Source organism: Protopterus annectens, chromosome 2.part2, assembly GCF_019279795.1.
Source record: "Protopterus annectens isolate FY-2018-M chromosome 2.part2, PAN1.0, whole genome shotgun sequence".
NCBI classification, from domain to species: domain Eukaryota; kingdom Metazoa; phylum Chordata; order Ceratodontiformes; family Protopteridae; genus Protopterus; species Protopterus annectens.
This window is the reverse complement of record NC_056730.1, coordinates 484,120,232-484,143,754: the sequence shown is the minus strand read 5'-3', so window position 1 is coordinate 484,143,754 and position 23,523 is coordinate 484,120,232.

Below are 23,523 nucleotides of genomic sequence, written 5' to 3'. Positions count from 1 at the left end.
CTCTAGATTGGTTAAACAGAACAATGCCCTAGAGTTAGTCCAAGTGCAAATAACTGTAGGAAAAATCCCCTTCAAGTTAACACCTGTTACAGGTCTCCCTCCCTGAATCATGATATCCACACTGCCTACTTGGATCTACTTGAGTCGCTCAAAATACGGCCAAACACTCTGGTTATGGGTGACTTTAACTACCCATCCATTGATTGCATAAATTATACGTGTACTAACATGCTCGCCCAAAGGATCTTGGACTTCCTTAACTCCAGTGTCTTGGAACAGATAGTTGGCACCCCCACAAGGGGCCCAAATATTCTTGATCTGGTACTCACCAACATGGGAGATTGCTGTACCACCCACAAGTGTATGGCCCTCCCTGGTGAAGTATGATCATAAATCAGTCTCGTTCAAAGTAATGATTACATCAGAATCCCCCAGAAGAAATTAGGCTAAAAAAATTTTCCAAAGATAACTACAGTCTCTTAATGATGCCATTAACAGCTTCAAAGCTCCTGTTCCCACAGACGGCAAAGACAGCTATACTAGGATATACAACAATGCTTTGTATAAACATCTATATAATTGTATTGACTCAAACATACCTGATAGAACCAAAGCAATATCCTCTAGTAAGAGCAAGCCTCATTGGACTAAATCTACTACAGAAGGGAGTCCTTGTAATGTCGAGATAGTTCTATAGGATGTTGCAAAGGCTGTCAAAGAAAGGACCATTATACTGCCAGAGTCCACTGGAGGATTCTCATATGAAGACGAGCAGTAGGTATCAAAGTAATTGCAGCAGTCATCAACCCTAGGCTTTGAGAATCAGTTTTGCTGGGGGAGAGGAGTAAAGGAGAACCTGTCTGACATGCAATCTCAAAGTGAGGATTCTGTTTTGTGGTAAGAGACTGAGATGATTGACTGTCTCTAGACAAGCCCCTATAAACTCCAAGACTTGAACTGTTTGAAGAGGAGACTTTGAGAGATTGATAGTTATTCCTAAAGACTGGGATAATTGGAGTAAGTAAACCGAGGCTTTTTCTAAGAGATGCCTGGTTGATGTGGTAAGGAGCCAGTCATCTAAATAAGGAAACACACTGAATCCATGCAGTCTTAGATGAGCTTCTACCATTGCCATGCATTTGCTGAACACCCTGGAGGGCTGTAGTGAGACCAAAGGGCAGGGCTCTGAACTGATAATGGCTGTTTCACAGCCAGAAGTGCAGATATCTTTAACAGCATCTGTTCATTTTTATGTGATAGTATGCATCCTGAAAATCTACAGAGCACATCCAGTTGTCCTTCCGTAAAAGAGGCAGCATGGACTATATTGTGACCATCTGGAATTTGGAGTTCTTTACAAATGGGTTCAGATAACTGAGATACAGGAGAGGTCTCACATCCCCCATTTTCTTTGGCACTAAAAATAACTTTGAGTAAAATCTGGGTACTCTCTGTTCTGGTGAGATCTCTTGGATGCCTTTTTTTCTAGCAGCTTTTGAATTTCCCAAGTTGCTGACTCCCATTGATTGGGTGGAACACCAGGGATATGTTTTCTTTCCATTAAGGGAATGAAATGTCCTTTGGATATGATTCTTTGCACCCATATGTCTTTTATGATGGCTGTCTAGGTTTTTGGGTGTAAGAACAAATGCTCCCCAACTGTCACCAGAGGGAAAGCATTCAGGCAACTTTTCCAGAATGCTGAAAGGGTCAGTCTGATAAGGAATCTCAGAACCTTTGATTTTGTGGACTACCTCTGCTGTGTGGGCAGTGTCTCTCATTGTTATTTCCCCTCTGCCTCTAGAAGAAAAATCTCCATGTGATTCTTGAAAAGGTCCTTGAGGTTTCTGGAACCACATCTTCTTACCACCAAGTTGATTTCTAAAAAAAAAGGTCTCTGCATGGTAGAGAAGCAGATTCCCACTGCAGACAAATGTCTTTCCATCTTGCTCACTGAAGGAAAGTGTCTCTTTAAAAGTGGGCCCAAGCAAAGATCCAACAAAGGGAGCATTCATGAATGATGCTTTAAAGGGCTCTGCAAAGTTACACAATCACATCCAGGCATGTCTCCTAATGTCCATGGCTGTACCTGTGGCCCATGAGGAACCTTCAGCTGTATGAGATTAATCTCATGGACATATTAGTTATAAGGTCAGATTTCATAAAGCCTACACTAAGTGTACACAATATGTATTTAAGAACATTCTTAACACACTTTTTCTGATTTCTAGTCACTCAGAAAGATTACACCAAGTGTACATGTAGTCTACACTTTCTGGTAACCTTTATGAATCCCTGCCAATATTTAAAGCTACAAGAATATTAGTAGGAAAACTAAAATTAGGAGGAAGAAGGTGCGAGTTATGTCTATGTTGTCTGTTCACTCAGAATGGTGTACACTTAGTCTACACTAATTGTTGTCATTATTGAATAGAGTGTAGGGTGGCCAGTCATGAAGAAAAAATGTTCTCTTCCTCCACCTACATGGACCCAGGGGTAGAGTTATAGAGTTCCTTAATCAAGTCCCTCTGTAACCTAATGAAATGAGCCAGGTAGTTAGTGACCGTAAAGCAAAGGTCACTGATGCATAAACTTGCTTCCCATATCTGTTTAATTCCCTAGATTCTGTATTAGGGAGATGGACAGAGAAGCTCTGCTTAGCCAGCTCCTTTTTAATGGCTGCAGCAACAACCATGGCATCCACGGGAATTCCATTACTCCAATACTGTCTGTCTTGTAGGTGCTCCAAGAATCTTGTCTGCATACCTAAGGATTAGTTCTACAGTGTCCAGTTCCTTCCATGCCCAGTGAGAGACAATATCTATAAGCTCATCCATGGGGGGGGGGACCCAAGATGTACATGGGCCACACCCAAAAGCTTCTAGAAACAATCATTCCTCTTGAGAAGGGGTTTGGGAAAACCAACCACCTTTTTGGTGTAGGATTTCTAAAATGTCTCCAAAGGAGGCTGTCCCTGTGGCATAAGATGAAAAGACAGACAGAGGATAAGAATACCCTCTCCATCACCAAGAAGGCAGTGGGATCAGGAGAAGCTGAGGCCAATCTGACCAGAGCTGAGAATCTTAGATCACACAAACCAACAGCCTCCCTTACCCTCCACTTCAAAGGAGGAGTCAGAGCTGAGCTGTCCAACTCCAAGGCCCCAAGGGGAAACGATGGCTCCAAAAGCTTCAGGAGTCAAAGTCATTCCCTCAGATCTGACACATACTTCGGCTCCGAGACTTGAGGATTTGAAGCTGAACAGATCGGGGAAGTCATCAGAGTTGAAGATTAAAGCATCTTCAGATCTGATGGTTCGATTCTTGGAGATCTCAGATCTGAGGGCTCCAAAACAGTGGGTCAGATCAGAAATGGAGTTATGACTGTATGCAGGGGAGGTTTAAGGCTCATGGATCTGAAGTGAGCCACACCTAGTAAGACCCCATCTGGATCTGTGTTCTGAGGAATTTTCTCATCATCTTATCTACTTCTGCTTTAGAAAGAATTCAGGAGGACCTGATTGAAGAGGAAGTGGAAGGAGGTCAAGAAGACTTTCTTGGAGTCTCCAGTAGAAAAGATCTCGGCCTAGGGGACACTGGCTCTGGAGAGAAGCAGGGATTCAGGGCCAAAGAGACTTAGGAGTTACAGACTTCAGATCAAAAGGTTTATGATTACAGTGTCTGGAAATTTTAGCTGGTGGCTCTGATGTTGGAGCAAACTTGGAAGATCTGACAGGAAAGGACTTTCTATGCTCCCTGGGCTCCACAGACTTAGATTTCTGAGATGGGGGTTGAGCCTCTGGTGTAGAAATGGCAGAAGAAGGTAAAAGGCCCTTAAGCACTAGCTTATTTTGATGATCACTAATGTCTCTGGCATTAAAGCCAGCACAAATAGTACAAGAGATCTCAAGGTGGTAAGGCCCTAAGCAGTAGATGAACTCCTTGTGGGCATCAGTTAGGAATCTTGTGCCCACAGGAACTGCACTTTTTAAATCCAGTAGGCTTGTCAGCCATAGTTGAGAACTAAGCCCAACTGCAAAGGGCAAAGAGAAACAAAGTTATAAACAAGATATATATATATATATATATATATATATATATATATATATATATATATATATATATTAATGAAAAAGGTATATCAACAATGGTAACACTAATAATACCTTACTGAGAAGGTAAAGGAAAGAAATGAAAAAAAAAAACAGCAATGGTAATAAGAACACCAAAGAATGGTAACAAAGATAAATTAACCTGGTGGGAATACTATAATATTTATAATCTAGAAAGAAAGTTAAACTCTGAAGTTGTTACTCACTATTCCCAATAAATTCAAGATATAGAGCTCAAGAGAATGCAATTCTGACTGAATTCTTATAGCAGCAAATTATCTGAGGTAATGCAGTACTCAGGAGCATTATAGGTAAGGGGAGGAGCTTGAGAGTTGGATCCTAGAATCAAGGGAAAGTGTCTGATTTGGATCCAAGGCCCATACATTGAAGAACAAATAAAAATGACATCAGATCCTGAGATTTTCAGCTGTATCAGAGAAACTGGAAGCAACAGACTGTATCATGTTTATGAAAGCAGAAATAAGCAACTGGACTGGTATTCCACAGCAGGAGTAGTTAAACAAAAGGCACATTGTGTATATGCTCAAAACCTGGCCATGAGAAAGCAGCCAAGACCTCTTATAGTAAAGATGCAATTCTACCAGCAGAATGTGGCAGAAGGACAAAGTACTGAAAGGCGAAGACAGTAGAGTGTTTGTGGAGAAGGATTACTCATTGTACACCAGGCAGAAGATGAGTAAATTTGTTCCAGAAATTAGGAAATGTTGAGAAGTGTGAGATTCAAGTCACTGCATCCCACTATCTTTAGAGTACTCTTTCATGGAGGGTCAAAGTAATTTTTGATGCAGAACATGCTAAGAAGAAAATACAAGTTTGTTCAACAAAAAGCAAGCTATCAAACAGAAGAGGATTCTACTTTTTATTCTTCTGATAATAAATCTCAGACTATGCCAGTGAAATATTTTCCAATGTTCCAAAGGAAAATGGTTGAGAGAAAGATAATAGTACAGGAGTTGACTAGAAGAACCAGGAGTAGACTGGAAATTAACTAATGACTGGATTTGGGAGATGGAGATCAACAGGAAGAAAATCAGCAACTCAGAAATTAAATAATAAATGTGGGATTACAAAGCATCAGTTACATTTGTATAATATGGCAGAACAAGAAAAACTGGAAATATTGGACTTTTTTTTACTTTGTTAAATTTGTATAGGACTCCAAAGCATATGCCCTACTTCATATCTTGTTTAAAAGAAGATTAAGAGGGGATGAGGAAGGAAACAGGTAACGGTAAGTAAAACAGTTTTGTTCTTAACAGAAATTTTGTAAAACATGGCATATACTGCATGTTATAAAGTAAAGCTTTTTCAGTTATTTTTGTGTGTAATAGAGATAACTAAAGCAAACAGGTGTCCATTTTTCCTTTTTTTTTTTTTTTGTTCTTCTTGTTCAGGTTTATGTAGGCACTGCAATGTAAAAGGAGAAGACAGCCTGGACAAAGAGCATGATACAAGTAAAACTAACATGCTTTTTCTTAATTTTGCATAGGAGAATGATGGGATTAAGGCTCTTGGCTTGATCTAATAACTTTAAGGGGAAGCAAATAAATAAAAGAACACAAAGTAATTAAAAGTTTTCCTCTAGCAAATAAATGTTCAGAGTGTAGCATGAGAAGCTTGTTGCTGAAGGTAACTGTGTAAGTGGTTTTCATGTTTCTACAGAGACAAGCTGATAAGGGAAATAAAAGCAGACTACTTCTCTTTAAATGGCTGGGAGATGATTTCTTTAAAGTATTCAAGCTGTTTTCTACATCTGACAGAGGAATAAAGATAAGACAAAAACAGACAGCAGTTAGTGTAAGTAGAAGCATGGGCTGTACCATGCATCTTAGCATATTACCTTCACTGTAGATCAATTGAAGCCTGTGAGTGTAGCTGACAATCTGGGACAATTGTTTCTGTTAGGAGGGTTAAAATGTATTATTTGAAGAGATGCACAGTTTTGTGTGTTTGTATTAAGTTAATACATTATAGGTTTTTTTTTAGGGTTTTTATTAAAACAAGAAGTCTTGTTAAGATGTGACATAGGTTTATATGGATATGACAAGAAACAGATTTATAAAGGCTCAACCTGCCAAACAATGCATGCATGTAACACAAAAGCTAAAATACACATTTAAAAAGCTGTTATACATAACAGGTGGGAATAGCAGTTTCTTATCATAATGAGAACACTTTCCATATTATCTTTAAATGTGAATGGTCTCACAGATATATATAAAAAAAAAAAAGTACTGAACTGTATTGAAAATGCAGAGTGTATATAGCTATGCTACAGGAGATACATTTGGAATGAAATGAGTATTGATTTTGATAAAAAAAAAATAATTTCAGGATGTTATTCAGTGGAACATCTGGGACAAAGGAAAGTACTTGTATTAATTGCGTGAGGAGCTCCAGTAGTCATAAAAGAGGGAAAAAAAGATTATAATGCCAGACTTGTAGTAGTAAGGGGCAACTGGCAAGGGAGGATTGTGCTGGCATGTATTCCACCTAAAACTGCTACAATGGAGCATAAGAAAATTCTGGGAGAAATAATCAACTTTCAAACAAAGAATATTACTTAAAGTTGAGGAATGTATTTCATTTGCAAGAGTGAGGATGTAGCTAGGGCATAGATGGGAAAATAACAAAAAACGGCAGATTTTTTTTAACATATTTATGAAAATATTTAGTATGGAAGGTGTCAATTCAGTAGCAGGAGTTTGTCGAGAATTTACATGTTCTCCAAGGCAGAAAAAATGGGCTAGGCTAGACAGAAATTATATTTCATGGAAACATGTGCATTTATTTTATTTATTTATTGACATTTGTTAACCAAGTTGGTCCAGCTGGGCTTGTGGCCCATTTTCAGTGGAGACTCGAGGAGAAAAGCTCCAAAAAAAACACAGTTTACAAAGAATCAAACATTTGAGTCAAAAATATGGTCAAAATCAGTTATACAAGAATGTTAGAGAGACAAAGCAGAAATGCAAGCACAATATATACATATCAATATTTTTACAGACTAAAAAAATATATTTACATATTTACAAAAACAGTTACGTCCAACAGTATTGATTGTAGAGTTTAATAAGTATACACAAATAGTGGAGAACATAGCTGTATGTGGCGGGATTGAAAAGGTGTATAGTAGGGTTGTGGGGAGCTTAAGTAGAGGTTTGAGAACGACATTTAATTGAAAGTTCTGATATGCATCCAATAACTATTTCAGATTACATTCCAATTCTTCTTTCAGCTTTTTCCCGGTTATGGGGTGCCACAGCAGATCACCTGTCCGCTCATGATTGGCATTGGAGTTTTTTATGGTGTCGAGTTGCCAGCCCGGCCCCCAACCTTCCACAGAAGGCACACACGTGCATACACTCATGCCTAGGGCCAATTTAGAGTATCCAATCCACCTACAGCATGTCTTTGGGATGCAGGAGAAAATCAGAGCACCCGGAGGAAACCTACGCGACCACAGGGAGGACATGCAGACTCAGCACAGTCAGATCACATTCCAATAATATAACTAAAATAAAAATGCAGGGTAATGAAATAAAAATGAGACACTGGCACTTCCCCATGTCTATTGAACAGGAATTTAAGGAAGGTCTAGTGAAAATTATTCAAGAGTTATTAGGGAATATAGAAATGTCTTTAGAAAATACAGCTAGGATTAGGATAAAATGAAAGTGAATTTTAAAAATAGGTTGGAAATAAATGAAAAATTTGGTTAAGTAGTAATAAGTTGTATTTAGAGGAACTGATAAAGGTTAAAATATTGTTGAACAAGGAGAATCTCAAAGAACAAGCAAAGGTCCAGTTGCTGAGTGCTAAAGAGAAAATAAGTGACTACTTTGACAATATGCATGAATTTAGAAAGATTGCTGTTACCACAAATCCAAATATGAAACCAAGTAATCCAACTACCAGTGAAGGACAGATTAACCACCATGAAGTACAGAACACCAGAATGACCACCACGAAGTACAAAACAGGTTTATTCAAGGTTGAGGTCTTTCTTCCTAATCAAGGAACTTCTTCAGAACTTCCTGATGTAAAAATATCCCTGAAAAACAATGTCAGGGTTATGCTGCTAAATGCTACGAATCTAAATCTGAAACTGCACTCACCGGAAGCATTCCTCACTTTGGAAGATGCAGAAATCTGTGCAGTCACAGAGACCTGGTTTAAGGCTGTGGAGCACCCCAGCCATGCCAGGTTATAATGCTTTCCACACTTCCAGAACACAGAATGAATGCGTGAGAACAAAGGAGGAGGATTATCAATTTTCATCAAAGATAAATACACCTCTAGATTGGTTAAACAGAACAATGCCCTAGAGTTAGTCCAAGTGCAAATAACTGTAGGAAAAATCCCCTTCAAGTTAACACCTGTTACAGGTCTCCCTCCCTGAATCATGATATTCACACTGCCTACTTGGATCTACTTGAGTCGCTCAAAATACGGCCAAACACTCTGGTTATGGGTGACTTTAACTACCCATCCATTGATTGCATAAATTATACGTGTACTAACATGCTCGCCCAAAGGATCTTGGACTTCCTTAACTCCAGTGTCTTGGAACAGATAGTTGGCACCCCCACAAGGGGCCCAAATATTCTTGATCTGGTACTCACCAACATGGGAGATTGCTGTACCACCCACAAGTGTATGGCCCTCCCTGGTGAAGTATGATCATAAATCAGTCTCGTTCAAAGTAATGATTACATCAGAATCCCCCAGAAGAAATTAGGCTAAAAAAATTTTCCAAAGCCAACTACAGTCTCTTGATGATGCCATTAACAGCTTCAAAGCTCCTGTTCCCACAGACGGCAAAGACAGCTATACTAGGATATACAACAATGCTTTATATAAACATCTATATAATTGTATTGACTCAAACATACCTGATAGAACCAAAGCAATATCCTGTAGTAAGAGCAAGCCTGCCTCTGCCATAAACAGGCCATAAAACAAGAGGAAGAAATTACTGTGTAAGAACATGAAGGAATGGTCTCGGAATCAGAAGCACACCCTTCTCAGTTTAAACAAGCATATAAGGCATCTTGTAAAATTCTCTAACTAACTACAAATCTAAGTTTGCATTCCTAGCCAAGGATAATCGTAAAGCGTTATTTAGCTATATCTGAAACCTTAAAGGAAAAGCCCAGATTTGCACTGAACTTGTCTGTAGAAATAACCAACCTACTAGTGGACAGATTCAGTGAAAACTTCTCCCTCCCATCCCCGGCACATATACCCCCAGAACATTCCCAACACCTGTTCTCCACCTAGTATCTCTAAAGAGCAGGTCTTAACCTCTCTCTCCATGGCCAAAAACACAGCCTCTATGGGACCTGATAATATCCCAGGCTGTGTTCTAAATGGTTTAAAACAGGAGTTAGTACATCACTGAGTACTCCCACTCTAACCACAGCCTAACCACTGGCTTTTTCCCTGCAGAATGGAAAATAGCTACCATCACCCCCTTGCACAAAGGGAGTGCATCCACCAGCCCTGGAATCATCATGGACCTTATCAGCAAATATATAGGAAGCCTTCAAACACTTGACCTGACCATGTCTGGTGCCTGTTGAACTTGGTGGACTTCTTCAAGAAAGTCATCAGAGCCCTGGATTAGGGCAAATCTGTGCATATGGCCTACCTAGAATTAGCCAAGGCCATTCACACAATCCCCCACTCAGGCATCATTGAAAAACTCACTCAGCTGGGGATCAACCCATATACTACCAGTTGGGCTGCAAACTGGCTTACCAACAGAACACATACAGTCAAAATACGGGATTCCACCTCTACCAGCAGACCTGTTATCAGTGGCTTTCCACAGGGATAGGTGCTGGGGCCCCTATTGTTTGGAATCTACTTCTCAGACGTACAGGCAAAAACAAAAGGTCTGTGGCTGACAAAATTTACTGATGACTGCAAATTGGGTGCAGCCATGGAGTCCCCAAATGATGTCAACATTCTACACGAAGGGCTTACTCAAACCAAAGACTGGTGCCAAAATTATGGACTTAAACTCAGCACAAAAAAATGCATCATACCCTTCAGCAAGGGCAATGTCCCTGTGGATTACCATATTAATAACGCACTAGACTCTAAATCAGTGGCAAGTGATTTGGGTACACAGGCTGGCAGCAACCTTGGTTTTGATCACCATGTCTTCACAGTGGTCAAGAAGGCCTTCTACGTTGCTCACCTCATAAGTAAGGGCATAACTTCCAAAACAAGAGAGGTTATAACTCCCCTGTACTCTTCCCTCATCAGGCCAATAACAGAGTACAATGTTCCCTTTGTTATGTAATTTACCAGGCATCTACACAGCAGCTAGAGAGACCTCAAAGGTTTCTCATGAAAGAAAATTCAGGATCTTCAGCACGTCATATGCTGAAATCACTGCCACTATACTCTGTATTGTATAGACTACTCAAGAGGCAACTTGTGCCTTGCATACAGAGCAACCTCTGATTCTGCTTTAATGGCTATGCTGCACATTCATAAGTCAAATGGTACACAATTCACTCGCTCTGGGGACCTTAACCTAGCCTTTGACATCAACAGGACTTGGCTGGAAAGACAGATATGTCTCACAAAGGTTACCTCTCCTCTGGAACAAACTTCTGATTCAAGTTAAACAGAGCTCCTATTTAAGTGCAACTTGGAACGACTGGATGGGAAACCACAAATTCACCCATGTCCCTATTGGATAGGGGCAGTTGGAGCTAATTTAGATTGACTTGTAACCAGTGACCATGTCTCTAGGCCTTATAGGGAACAAGGGTTGAACATGGCTAGGCTTGTAATGGCCCTAGGACTGTTAGCCTAGTAACCTCCTATGATCTTGTAGTCCTATAAAAATCTGGAAAGTTCTGTTTAATAGCATTTTAAAAGGAGAAGCACCAACATCCTGGAAGAAAGCAGTGGTGGCTGTAATACCTAAAGATGGTAGAGACCTACCAAATCTAGCTTCATATAAGCACATTTCAATTCTAAACCATGATTATCATAGGAATTTACTAGGCTATTGGCCCTAAGGCCTCTATAAGCCTAGCCATCTTATATCCTTGTTCCTTTATGGGCCAAGATATATAGTCTATGTTTGCACACGAATCTAAGGCTGCTCATGTCTACGAGAGACAATAGGTGAAACCCCTGGTGTAAATGTACAGTTTTCCATCTAATTGTCCAGGATATACTTAACTAGGGCTAATGAGGACCTCTGTTTTACATGAATTTGGAATTTGTTCCAGAGTGGCAACCTCTAGGAGACATCTCTCTCTCTCTCTCTCCAGCCAAGTCCGTTAATATCACAGTCTAGGCCAAGATCCCAAGAGCGAGTGAATCTTGTCCCACTGTATTTGCGGATGTGCAGTAGCTTCATCAAGGCAGGGTCTGACTGCTTTGTAGGCCAGGCACAAGTAGATTCTAAGCAGTCTATATGATCCTGAGTCTGTCTTTCTGTGTAGGTCATGTGTTGTAGGCCCTGAATTTTCCTGGTGAGAAACCTCTGAGGTCTCTCTACTTGCTGCAGGTGTCTGGTGAGATACATACAAAAGGGATCATTGTACTCTATTATTGGTCTGATGAGAACCAAGTACAGCAGAGTTATAACCTCCTTAGCTTTGGAAGCTATACCCTTGCTTATGAGGTGTGCAACATAGATGGCCTCCCTTACTCCTGTGGACACCTGATTATCAAAATTAAGGCTATCAACTTGTTTTCCTAAATCTCTCACCACTGGATATTATTAATGTTGTAATTAGCAGGGGTTTCTCATTTGCTGACTGGGATGATAATGTATTTTTTTTGCATTTAAGTCCAGGATTTGACAACAATGGCTTGTCTGTGTAAGTTCATTTTGTAGTATGTTGCCATCTTTGGGGGATTCGATGATTGCATCCAGTTTGCAATCACCAGCAAACTTGGTAAGCCATAGGCCATCTATTTTTGCCTGGACTTCTGAAAAATAGATACAAAACAGTTAGGGGCCTAGCACAGATCCCTGTGGAACATCACTGGTAACAGGTCTGCTAATAGAGTTGGCATCAGCAATTTTGACTGTATGTGATGCATGTATGTGTATGTGATATATCGGACAGCACAGTGGTGCAGCGGTTGTGTTGTTGCCTCACAGCAAGAGGTTCTCCGGGTCAATTCTCAGCTGGGGTGTCTTCTGTGCGGAGTCTGCATGTCCTTCCTGCTTCTGTGGGTTTCCTCCGGGTGCTCTGGTTTTCTCCCATGTTACAAAGACATGAATCTGGAGGATTTCTCCCCTGGCCTCCACTGAAAATTGGCTTCATTCCAAGTTGGACTTTCTTGGTAAACAAATGTTAAATAAATAAATGTGTTCTGTTTGTGAGCCAGTTAGCAACCCATTCTAGTGATGTAAGGGTTAACCCCCAGCTGGCCGAGTTTCTCAATGATGCCCGAGTGAGGGATTGTGTCAAAGGCCTTGGGTAAGTTGAGATAGGCAGTGTGAACTGTTTTGCCTTCATTCAGGGTCTTGGTGACATTCTCAAAGTTGCCCACCAGGATTAGCAGGCAAGATCTGCTCTTAAGGAAGCCAAACTGGGCCAGGTCAAGAGTTTGAAGGTCACCTATATTCTTGTTGATAAGGTCCATGATTATTGTTCTCCATAGCCTTGCTGATAAGGCTAGTTAGGCTTATTGGTCTATAGTTCCCAAGGTCGGTTGAGGGACCCCCCTTTTTGCAAGGGGATTATAGTTGCCGTTTTCCACTCAGCTGGAAAAAAAACAATGCTTAGACCGAGACTAAAGAGTGTGCTCAGTGGCTCCACTAACTCCTATTTTAGACCATTTAATAAGCAGCCCAGGATGTTGTCTGGTCCCATACAGGCTGTGTTTTTGGCCTTGGATAGAGTGGCTATGACCTACTTTCTGGGAATAATAGGCAGAGGACTGGTGATAAGTATGTTATGGGGTATGATTGGTGGGGACATGGGTGAAGTTTTCACCAAACCTGTTTGCTAACAGGTTGGTGATGCCCTCAGGTCCATTATTAGTGTTACCATCCACAGTTAGTTTGACACAAAGTCGGGCCTTCCCTTTTAGATTTTGGACATAGCTAAAGAATGCTTTGTGATTTTCCTTAGCTAGGGATGATAATTTAGTTTCATAGTTAGCTTTAGAGGACTTTACAAGATGTCTAATCTGCTTGTTTATGTTTTGGAGGGAGTGATTCCTTTGCTGAGACCATTCTTTGTTGTTTTTTTGACAACAGTCTCTTTCTCTTATTGTATAACCTTTTTATGCTGGATGCCCACCGGGGTGGCTTATTTTTTCTTGAAGATCTTGATGTCATCACTCAAGTAGGCTATAGTTTGCTTTGGAGAAATGTTTTAACCTCTTTACTCTTGAGGGTGGGTCAGTTGTGATCATTACTTCAAATGAGACTGATTTATGATCAGAGTTTACCAGGGAGGGCCCCACACATGGGGTGGTGCAGTGATTCCCTGTGTAGGTGAGCACTATGTCAAGGATTTTAGAACCCCTTGTGGGGAGGCTGACTATCTGCTCCAGAGCATTTGTGTTAAAGTCCAAGAACCTCTGGGTGAGTGTGTTTGTCCTCATATATGTTACACAATCAATGGAAGGATAGTCACCCATGACCAGGGTATTTAGCTGTACTGAGAATGCCAATAGAGACTCAAGTAGGTCCAGGTAGGCTGTGCGGTTTTTGTGGTTCATGGTGGCAGACCTATAGCTTACAATATGGAGGGGAGGTCTTTCTTACAGTTAGCTGGACTTGGAGGAACTCTAGGGACTCGTACTGTTTAACCAGTCTAGAGGTGTATTCGTCTTTAATGAAGATGGATACTCCTCCCTTGTTTTTGAATATTCTGAGAAGGGCAAATAGAAGAATTTGCATTCCCTGATAAAATTATAAAGTGGATTAGGAGTCTATATGAAGGATTGAAGGTGAAAATTGAAGTAGGGGGTTCCTTCTCTGATAAGTTCTTTTTGAACAGAGGAACCAGACAGGGGTGTCCTCTTTTCCCCTTTGTTATTTGGATTATATTTAGAACCATTGGCAAAGAAAAAAGGCACTCAGAACTTCAGGGATATAACTGTATGGTAATCAAGAAAAGTTGGCTTTATTTGCAGATGATATTATTTTGTACCTGATAAAACCAGAAAAGGACATTTCAGTGTTGTGGAACATTCATGACAGTTTCAAGTTTTTAGGGGGATTCAAAATTAATGAAGATAAAACAAGGGCAATAGCTGTAAAACTATATACCCACACACAAATCGGTTCAGCAATATCCCTCTTTATGAGGACATGATAAAATGAAGTACTTAGGAGGATGGATTAAAAAGGATTCAGACATTGCAGGTAAGCATATTTGAGAAGAGACTAAACAAAAGATAATACAAAAACTAAGAAACTGGAAGCTCTGTTTTATGGTTATAGACTGCAAGATAAAAGCTTTGAAAATGTTTTTTTTTTTGCTAAAATCTAAATTTACTTTCTATGTCATTTGGCAGTGTGTGTCTAGCTGCATCCTTAGGGACTCCATTGTTGGGTTCAGTAGACACTATGGAGGGATAGTACAGTTGTGTACACTTACCATAAATGTAGATGTTCGAGTGTATTCACACTGTTGCAGTCATTACATTTGGGTAATCTGCTGGCAGGTTGCCCTCAGTCGGCCTGAATTCCAAAGTCTTGGGTCCTGTGTCGGTTGCTGTCTTCTCTTCCATGACGGCAGGTCATCAGGGGAATAAAACATGCAGCCGATGCCATTTTCTTTAGTTTTTCTTGCTCCCGATGTCAGGTGCCCCCAAAAAGGTAGCAATATTATATTATATATATATATATATATATATATATATATATATATATATATATATACATGCATCAATATAAACTTTACCTTCATCTACAAGCAACTACACCACATAGGTTGTAGAAAACAGAGAAGGAAAGATAAACTGTAGAATGACAGGGGGATGGCGGGAGGATAACCTGGACTACAACAGTGAATACACTCGAACATCTACATTTATGGTAAGTGTACACAACTGTACCATGTTCTTCGTGTTTCACTGCTGCATTCATTACATTTGGGTAGAATCCCAAAGCTATGGTTGGGAGGCTGGAGCTAAATAGCATTAGGTGCAGCTATAAGGCCCTGCAGCACTGCAGTGGCAAAGCCTGCCCTGGACTTAGAGTAGAGAGGAAAATGGTAATGCTTTGTAAAAGTGTGAACAGAACTCCAAGTAGCAGCCTCTAGAATGTCTTCGGTTGGTACTCCTCTGAGAAAGGCTAGTGAAGTAGCTGCAGCTCTGGTGGAATGAGACCTAATGCCCTTGGGCACAGGTTTACCATGGTGTAAGTAGCAGAAATGGATGCAGTGGCTTATCCACTTTGAAATTGTCTGCTTTGAAATAGCCTTTCCTTCTGATCCTGCAGCATATGACACTAGTAATTGCTCAGTTTTTCTTAGAGCTTTAGTCCTGCTCAAGTAGAATCTTAGCTGTCTGTGTACGTCCAAGGAATGCAGAATTCTCTCCCCTTTGTTCTGCGGATTTGGACAAAAAGCTGGCAGATGAATTTTTTGGTTAAGAGCCACACTGGAAACCACCTTAGGCATAAAAGTAGGATTTGTCCTCAGAGACACCCTGTCTGTGTAAAATATTATAAAAGGCTCTACAGCCATGAGGGACTGTAGCTCTGAAACTCTTCTTGCTGAAGTAATTGCTAATAGCAGAACTGTCTTCCATGATAAGAACTTTATATCAGTGGTAGCAGCCGGTTCAAATGGAGGTAGGGTGAGCTTTTCCAACACATAATTGAGGTCCCATGCAGGTAATGGTGATCTTCTAGGGGGCCTTAAATTTTTGGCTCCCAAGATACTGCTTTAGTAAAGGATGAGAAAAGATTGGTGGCTCTGTATTGTAATGAGACGAAATGGCAGAGGCATGGATCTTGATTGATGAGAAAGACAGGCCTTTGTCAAGCATCTCAGTTAAGTATTGTAGTATCTGAGGAATATGTGGTTCTGCTGTATCAGTTCCTTGTGCTTGATTCCAAGCACAGAATCTCTTCCATTTGTCAGCATAAGATTTTCTAGTACTAGGCCTTCTGGCTTCCAAAACGACATCCATCACAGCTTTACTGAGAGATGTCATTTGTATGATTACAGGATTAGCCATGCTGCCAGGTTCAGGGTCTGTAGTTGATTGTGCAGGATCTGATTGTTTTGCTGGGGCAGTAGTTGTGGTATTTGAGGCAAAGTCCAAGCTGGGTATTGAGACAAGTTCCTTAGGATGAGGTACCAGTATTGGCGGAGCCAGTCCGGGGCAATTAATATCATCTTTGGCTTCTCTTGTCTGACTTTTAGGAGGACCTTGGGTAGAACAGGCAGAGGAGGAAAGGCGTAAACTGATAGGTTTTTCCAACTGAAGGACAGGGCATCCACTTTCCATGCTTGTCTGTGATAAGTCCTTGTGCAGAGTCTTTTCAATTGATAATTTTGAGGAGAGGCAACTAGATCTATGTTTGGGCTTCCCCATTTCTCTAAGACTTGTGGATTTAGTTTCCACTTGTGAGGATCCATAAGGTTTCTGCTTAAATCGTCTGCCAGAGTGTTTTGTTTTCCTGGCAGGAATTGAGCTTGAAGATGTATTTGGTAGGACAAAGCTGTGTCCCCACAGTGCCATGGCTAATCTGCAAAGGGGGTATGAGTGTGTGCCCCCTTGCTTGTTTATATACCACATGACTGTGGTGTTGTCCGTCTTTATCAGCAGTTGCCCTGGATGAAGGCTGTTATGGCATTTTGAACAGCTAGCATCTCTTTCTGGTTGATATGTAGATGCATTTGTTTTGGTACCCATATGCCCTGAATGCATCTTCCTGCCATGTGGGCCCCCCAGGTATAATCTGATGCGTCTGTTGTTAAAGTTTGGCTGGCAGGGGGTAGAGTGAACGGCTGTCCCATGTTTTGGTGACAGGCCTTTGCCCACCACAGAAACTCCTGTTGCAGGCAGGGAATGAGAGGAATCATTGTTTCCAGACGGTGTGAATGTTAACTCCATAAACGTTTTAGATACCATTGAAGTTCCCTCATATGCAGTCTTGCATATGGAATTAGTAGGATGCAGGATGCCATGAAGCCCAAAGCCTGAAGAATTTGTCTTGCAGAAGATTGGGTTTTTGTTGCCATCAGTTTGAAGTAAGTAGTCAGTTGCCTTTGTTTGTCCGGCGTGAGGTAAGCCATCTGGGCAGTTGTATTCAAGCTTGCACCCAGGAATGTTATCTTTTGAGAGGGTACCAGTTGTGATTTATTTTCATTTATTGTGTACCCTAGGCATGTTAGAAGCCTTTTCACAAATGCCAGGTGTCGTAGAAGTGTGTCCTTGTTCTCTACTTGAATGAGACAGTCGTCCAAGTAAGGATATATTTGTATACTTCTTTGTCTGCAAAATGCAATTACTGGTGCCAGGCACTTTGTAAAGGCCCTGGGCGCAGTAGATAAGCCAAAGGGCAGTGCAGAGAATTGGTAATGCATTAAGCCAGCCTTGAATATGAGGTATCTTCTGCATGACTGTCTTATTGGGACATGCAGGTATGCCTCTTTTAGGTCTAAAGTCACAAGCCAAGCATTCTTGCCCAGCATGGGCAGAAGCTGCTGCAAAGTGAACATTTTGTAATGTCCAGATATGTGTTCAAAATCAATAAAGCCAGTATTGGCCGCCAGGCCTTGTCCTTTATGGGTACCAAGAACAGTCGAGTAAAAACCTTGGCCTTTTTCCTGTTCTGGTACTGTTTGAATGGCCCCCATATCCATGAGGGACATAACCTGTTTCTATGCCTCTGGCCATTGATTTTTTGGCAGATTCGGCCAACCATTTGTCATTGGCAGTGTGTGGAAATGGAATCTGTATCCCTGTGATACAATGTTTAGTACCCACTTGTCCTGGGTTATTAACTGCCAATTTTGACCAAAAAGTGCTAATTTTCCCCTATGGGTGCTGCCAAAAGATAAGAGCTTGGTGTAGGCAGAGGGAAGTCATTGGGATTGCTTTCTGTATGTTTGCGCTTTATCTCCTCCTGATTTGGAGGTGGATGCGCCCCATTGCTTTGACCTGTAAGAATCTTGCGCCTGGTATCTGGAACCCTTAGGGCATCTGGATTTGCCCCTTTGAGCTCTGTCTGACACAGGAAAGGACCAATTTTTAGTAGGCCAGTGTCTACTGAATCTGGGTGGCTGCACTTGTAAGAAGTCTTTAACAGTTTGCATAGACTTAGCTTTGTCTTCCATTTTCTTTAAAACCTCTTCTGCCTTAATACCAAACAGAGAATCATGCTGTAAAGGTGCATCTAGCAATTTAGCTTTAACATGGTCAGGCAAATTTTGTTCTTTTAACCAAGCATGCCTCCTAATCACAGATCCAGTAACTGCGGCCCTGCAGGAGACCTCTAAAGAATCAAAACCACACTGCAAAGTATGCTTTCCAACTTGTTCAGCTGCATGCAATAATTCCTGCAATTCTTTATTTTCTGCCCATTCTGAAATCAACATCATTTTCTGTTTCAGCAATCCCATAACATGTTGTTGGTACTTAAGCATATGAAATTGACAGTTTAAGGCCCTGATTGCCAAGGTTGCAGATGTATAAACCTTTTTCCCCATCTGTCCAGTGCCCTTGAATCCCTGTCAGAGGGGGTAGGGTTTTTTGCTGTTAAGGCCTTAACTCCCTTTGGACCCTGTGAAATAGTTTCAGGATCAGCAGCAGGGTTTCTAAACAAAAATATATGTGAGTCAGGGACCCTGTAATATCTGTCAGGCTTACTGGGAGCTGAGGTAAGGAGTCAGGGGTCAAGCTTGACTTTGAAAACACATCATCCACAATGTCTAAAACAGGGGGAATGGTTAAAAGGTTTGTGCTGAGGGAGAAGAAGGAAATCCCTGAGTCTCTTTTTTGATTCTGAGAAGTCTTGACTCTCCCAGTGGAAATGGTCCCTCAAAGTATGCAAGGTTTCTCCAAATGAATAATCCTCAGGAGGAGATGCAGATAGAATAGACTCCTCAGCATCAGAATTCTCATACGGAGGTATAGATAATTCCTGATCAGAAGAGGAATGAAAAGAAATAGAAACCTGATCTAAAGATTTATAATCAGTGTCTTGCCTAGGCCTCTTATCTGGAGGGGGATGGGTACCCCTGATCAAGGTAATAAGGTCTACAACCATTTTGATCATCTGTTTTTTAGGCATGGAGGCCTGTGCACATGGCTCATGAGTCGTTTTTTTTAGTTTTAGAAGTTGCTTTTGTCTTTGGCTTTGCAGCTGTCGTCGGTTTGATGTACAAATGTTGAGGTCTGACTACACCCTCAGAAGCCGGTGCCTACTCAGCGGCTCCAGACCCATCCGAGGGAGATGCATCCGTTGGTCCAATACCTTGAGTATCTTGTGGCATGCCTAACTCCACATGGATGTCGGTAGAGGCCTGCGACTCGAAGGTAGGGGGTATCAGGGGCTGCGAAGATGCCTCACTGAGTACCAGAGTACCGGTGACTGGCTTAGGAGAAGCTTCGTCGTCGGTTTTGGATCTTGACTGCCTTTCTCTGTCCTTTTCTTTGTGTTTTTTATGTACTCAGATAGACTGATTGCTATCCGACATTTCTAGGTAGTGAAATCTGTTTCCAAAATACTTTGATGCAAAAATATACCGATGCTTAATAGTGTGTTGGTTAAATCTAGCACAAAACCGACAGCCAGGGACGTTGTGATAACGGCCTAGGCAAGGAATACCAGTATAAATGGATATCCTTATGAGGTATTGGATTCCCTCAAGTAATACAATTACTAACTTTTTCTGACATTGGTAAAAAGCAAGAAAAAAGTTTCCCCAATGGGGTACTTAGCTTTAGTGAAGACTTCGGTTCTGAAACTCAAACTCGAATATTTCAGTAGTCGGCCGACCGGCACTTGCGAAATGCTTCTGCTTTGGGCACCGCGCGGCAAGAAAGACTAAAGAAAATGGCATTGGCTGCATGTTTTATACCCCTGATGACCTAAATGGCATTGGCTGCATGTTTTATACCCCTGATGACCTGACGTCATGGAAGAGAAGACAGCAACCGACGCAGGACCCAAGACTTTGGAATTCAGGCCGACTGAGGGCAACCTGCCAGCAGATTACCCAAATGTAATGACTGCAACAGTGAAACATGAAGAATATCTGCATGAGTGTTGTTGTACAGGTGCTTGTGGGTGTCAAGCAATTTTTAATAAATGATCTGGCTTTTTAGTAGCAGGTGGCAGAGAGTCAGGGTATAGAGAGATGTCATCAAAGACATTATCCAGAACTACATGAAATGGGGAAATAGCTAGTGGTCTATAAGAAGGCAGGCTTAGAAGTTCTCTATATTAGTCTGGACCTGAAAAAAATATTTGCTCTTCCAATTAAAAGCCTCCATCTTGTGCAAGGTATCCTCAAAGGAGAAACCATGAGGAGGAGATGTAGAAGAGATGGTATAATCTCAGTCAGAGTCAGGGGAAAGAGTGAGAGGGGTGGTGTTCAGCATAACACAACTCTTCCTCACCTTTAGATTCTGAGGAATCTGAATCCTTCTGAAGTGAAGCATCCCTCCACCTTTCAGCAGGATAAGCTTCAGAGGCAAACACCTGTGGCTAGTTGGGCTTCCTTGACTTCATAACATCCATGAATTCTTGCGCTATCTTAAGCAAGTCCTGTACCTTAACCTGGGCTGAAGCAGCTGAAGTTGTGTTGTAAGCTGGGGCAATCTTACTCATCTCTCTGGTTTTAGGTAACTAACACTCGAATGTCGAAAGCTGAAGCCTACTAAGTGGCTTTGGACCGAAGCAACATCGGTGCTGAGGTAGTCATATCCAACTGATCTGCTGGTATGGCATCCTTCAGAGGGGTCGGCCCTAGTAGATGTCGAAACAGAGGACTGCAAAGGTGCCTCACCTGAGTCATTGGCTGACCTGATCACAGACACAGAAGGTTCCTTGTCATCTGCAGAATCCTTTTGCTTCACCTTGTTCTCTTTGCATTTGCAGGGTAAGGAACTGTCCAAAGCTGAGATGTGAGAAGCAGCAGAAGGAGCTGGGTCCAAGGACTCGATGTGGACTGAATCGACTTCAGGCTTACAGTTAAGGGTTTTAGAAAAAATTTAGCATGATCCTGAGAATTAGAAATATGCAGAGGCCCTAAACAAAACAGTCAAAAGGAATGGAAATTTTTACATAGGATTTCCTTCCCACACTTCAAGCAGTTATTGATTTTTAAACATTAGTTAGAAGAAATTTTCCCCAGTGGGATACTCATCTGAAAGCAGGCTGTAGGAAACTCTGTAGAAAATGAGCCGACCAATGAACTGTGAGCATTAGAAAAAATAGAGTAGCGCCATGCATTGCACAACTAGCAAGAAATGAAGATGGACTGATGGACACCCATCTTATAGCCTGATTTGCAGATGTCAGTCTTTGGACATCTATTAGCTAGAGATGATGCAAAGACTATGTGTATCGGGCTAATCATGAGATTCTGCATGGCAGGAAGACCCAAAATTCAGTATTGCAACATTGACTACAAACAACATTTATAGTTATATGAATGCTCTTCATGGTTGTGGATCCCACATAGGATTTTTTTTTTAGCATTGGCACTTTAATTAGCAAGCCTATCAAAATGGCCAATGTTTTTTTCTAAAGACTTGGCTAACCTGGCTACATATACCAACCTACTAGTCCTAACTTGTCCTGTTAGTATGTACATCTTGCAGTCATTGACTACTCAAGATAACACCAGTCATAGTTCAGATGGCTTACTTTGTACTCATATTGCTGAGAACACGGTTGAAGCTTTCTTCAGGAAAATAAAATGCAGCATTGGCACTGGGCTATATAACATATGTGGTGTGTTACTGAACATCCAGGCTCACATAGGGTTGCTCCACTAACCGCCATTTACACACACTTGCAAAAATGCATGTTTCCATCTTCCTTGAAAAAGGCCATCATCAGTCCAATTTACGTAACTGGCATTTGTATTGTTACACTTACTGCCCAATCAGTCTAGCTCCTCTGTTCTGAAAATATTTTGAAAGATTCCATTTGAACTTATAGAAGGATAATCTTGGGAATGATGCTGTGTTGGATAACTATCAACATGGCTTTATAAAAAATTGTTCTACATCTGCCTACCTATTTTTTATGGTTAGCAATACTGAGAATAACAGAATGGGTGTTGTGTTATATTTAGATATTTCTAAAGCATCTAACAGTGTTCCATGCTCATTTATTACAGAATGCATGATAAAAAGTGGTATTAACACCTTTATATTAAACTGGATTAACTCACTGATTTCTAAGTCAATTTAATGTAAAAACTGAAAACCATTATCTGCATTGGACTGGGGTCTGTTTTAGGTTTGGCACTTTTCAAAATGGTATTCTGCATTTGGACTCCAAATATACAGATGATACCAAGTTAGGATCAGTTATTACAAATGTCACTGATTATATGTTCATTAGCTATCCGAGCTGAGACCACATTAGAGAGGTATTATGGATTAGTCATAAATTACGAGATCAATTGCAATTACAAGATCCTACAAGTGAATGACAGGAAAAAAAAAGGCTTTGGGAAACAGAAAAAAATCAAACAAATTTACTGATCTTGTCAACCCCACAATAGGCTTTCAACTTCATGGATAAACCATCCCATTAATTCATTCTTTTATTTTCCTAGACCTGCTTTATCATATTCAGCATCATAAAAGAGAGACAACTTATTCTGTCAAATAAGAGGAACAATGCAGAAAACCAGTCCTGGATGTGACACAGGGCCATGTCAGTCCACAGCAAATTAACGTCCCTTCTGGTTTGGTGACATCACTATAATCTTTTTTTATTTTCTACCACACTGTCTTCTGAACAAAGTGTTTGACATATGCACATTAAAGGCCATTTCTTTCTCCAAGGGATGACATCTATGTGGCCAAAGCTGGGTTTTACACTGTAATAGGACAGATTGTAACTACCTACTCTACTCACTGCTCCCCTCACACCCTGGTATTGTAGATGGACAACAGCCTTAATTTAGACCGACAGCATTCAGTCTTGCATTCACCTCCTCACAAAATGGCCTGCTTTGTTCCACTGTCATTGTGAGGTTTACACTGGTCTTCCCAGGGTTGACTACAAGGGTAGTGCTATACAGCACTCAGTCCCACTCCCCCTAGTCAAGTACAGAAAGCTGTTTTTCAAGCCTCCTTTCTGTTCCAGATGATCCTGCACCAATGGAACAATTCAAATGAGAGTCACAGGTGGTGCAGCTGGATATCCTGTATCAAAAAACATTGTTCAGTAAAATTTGTAGCGG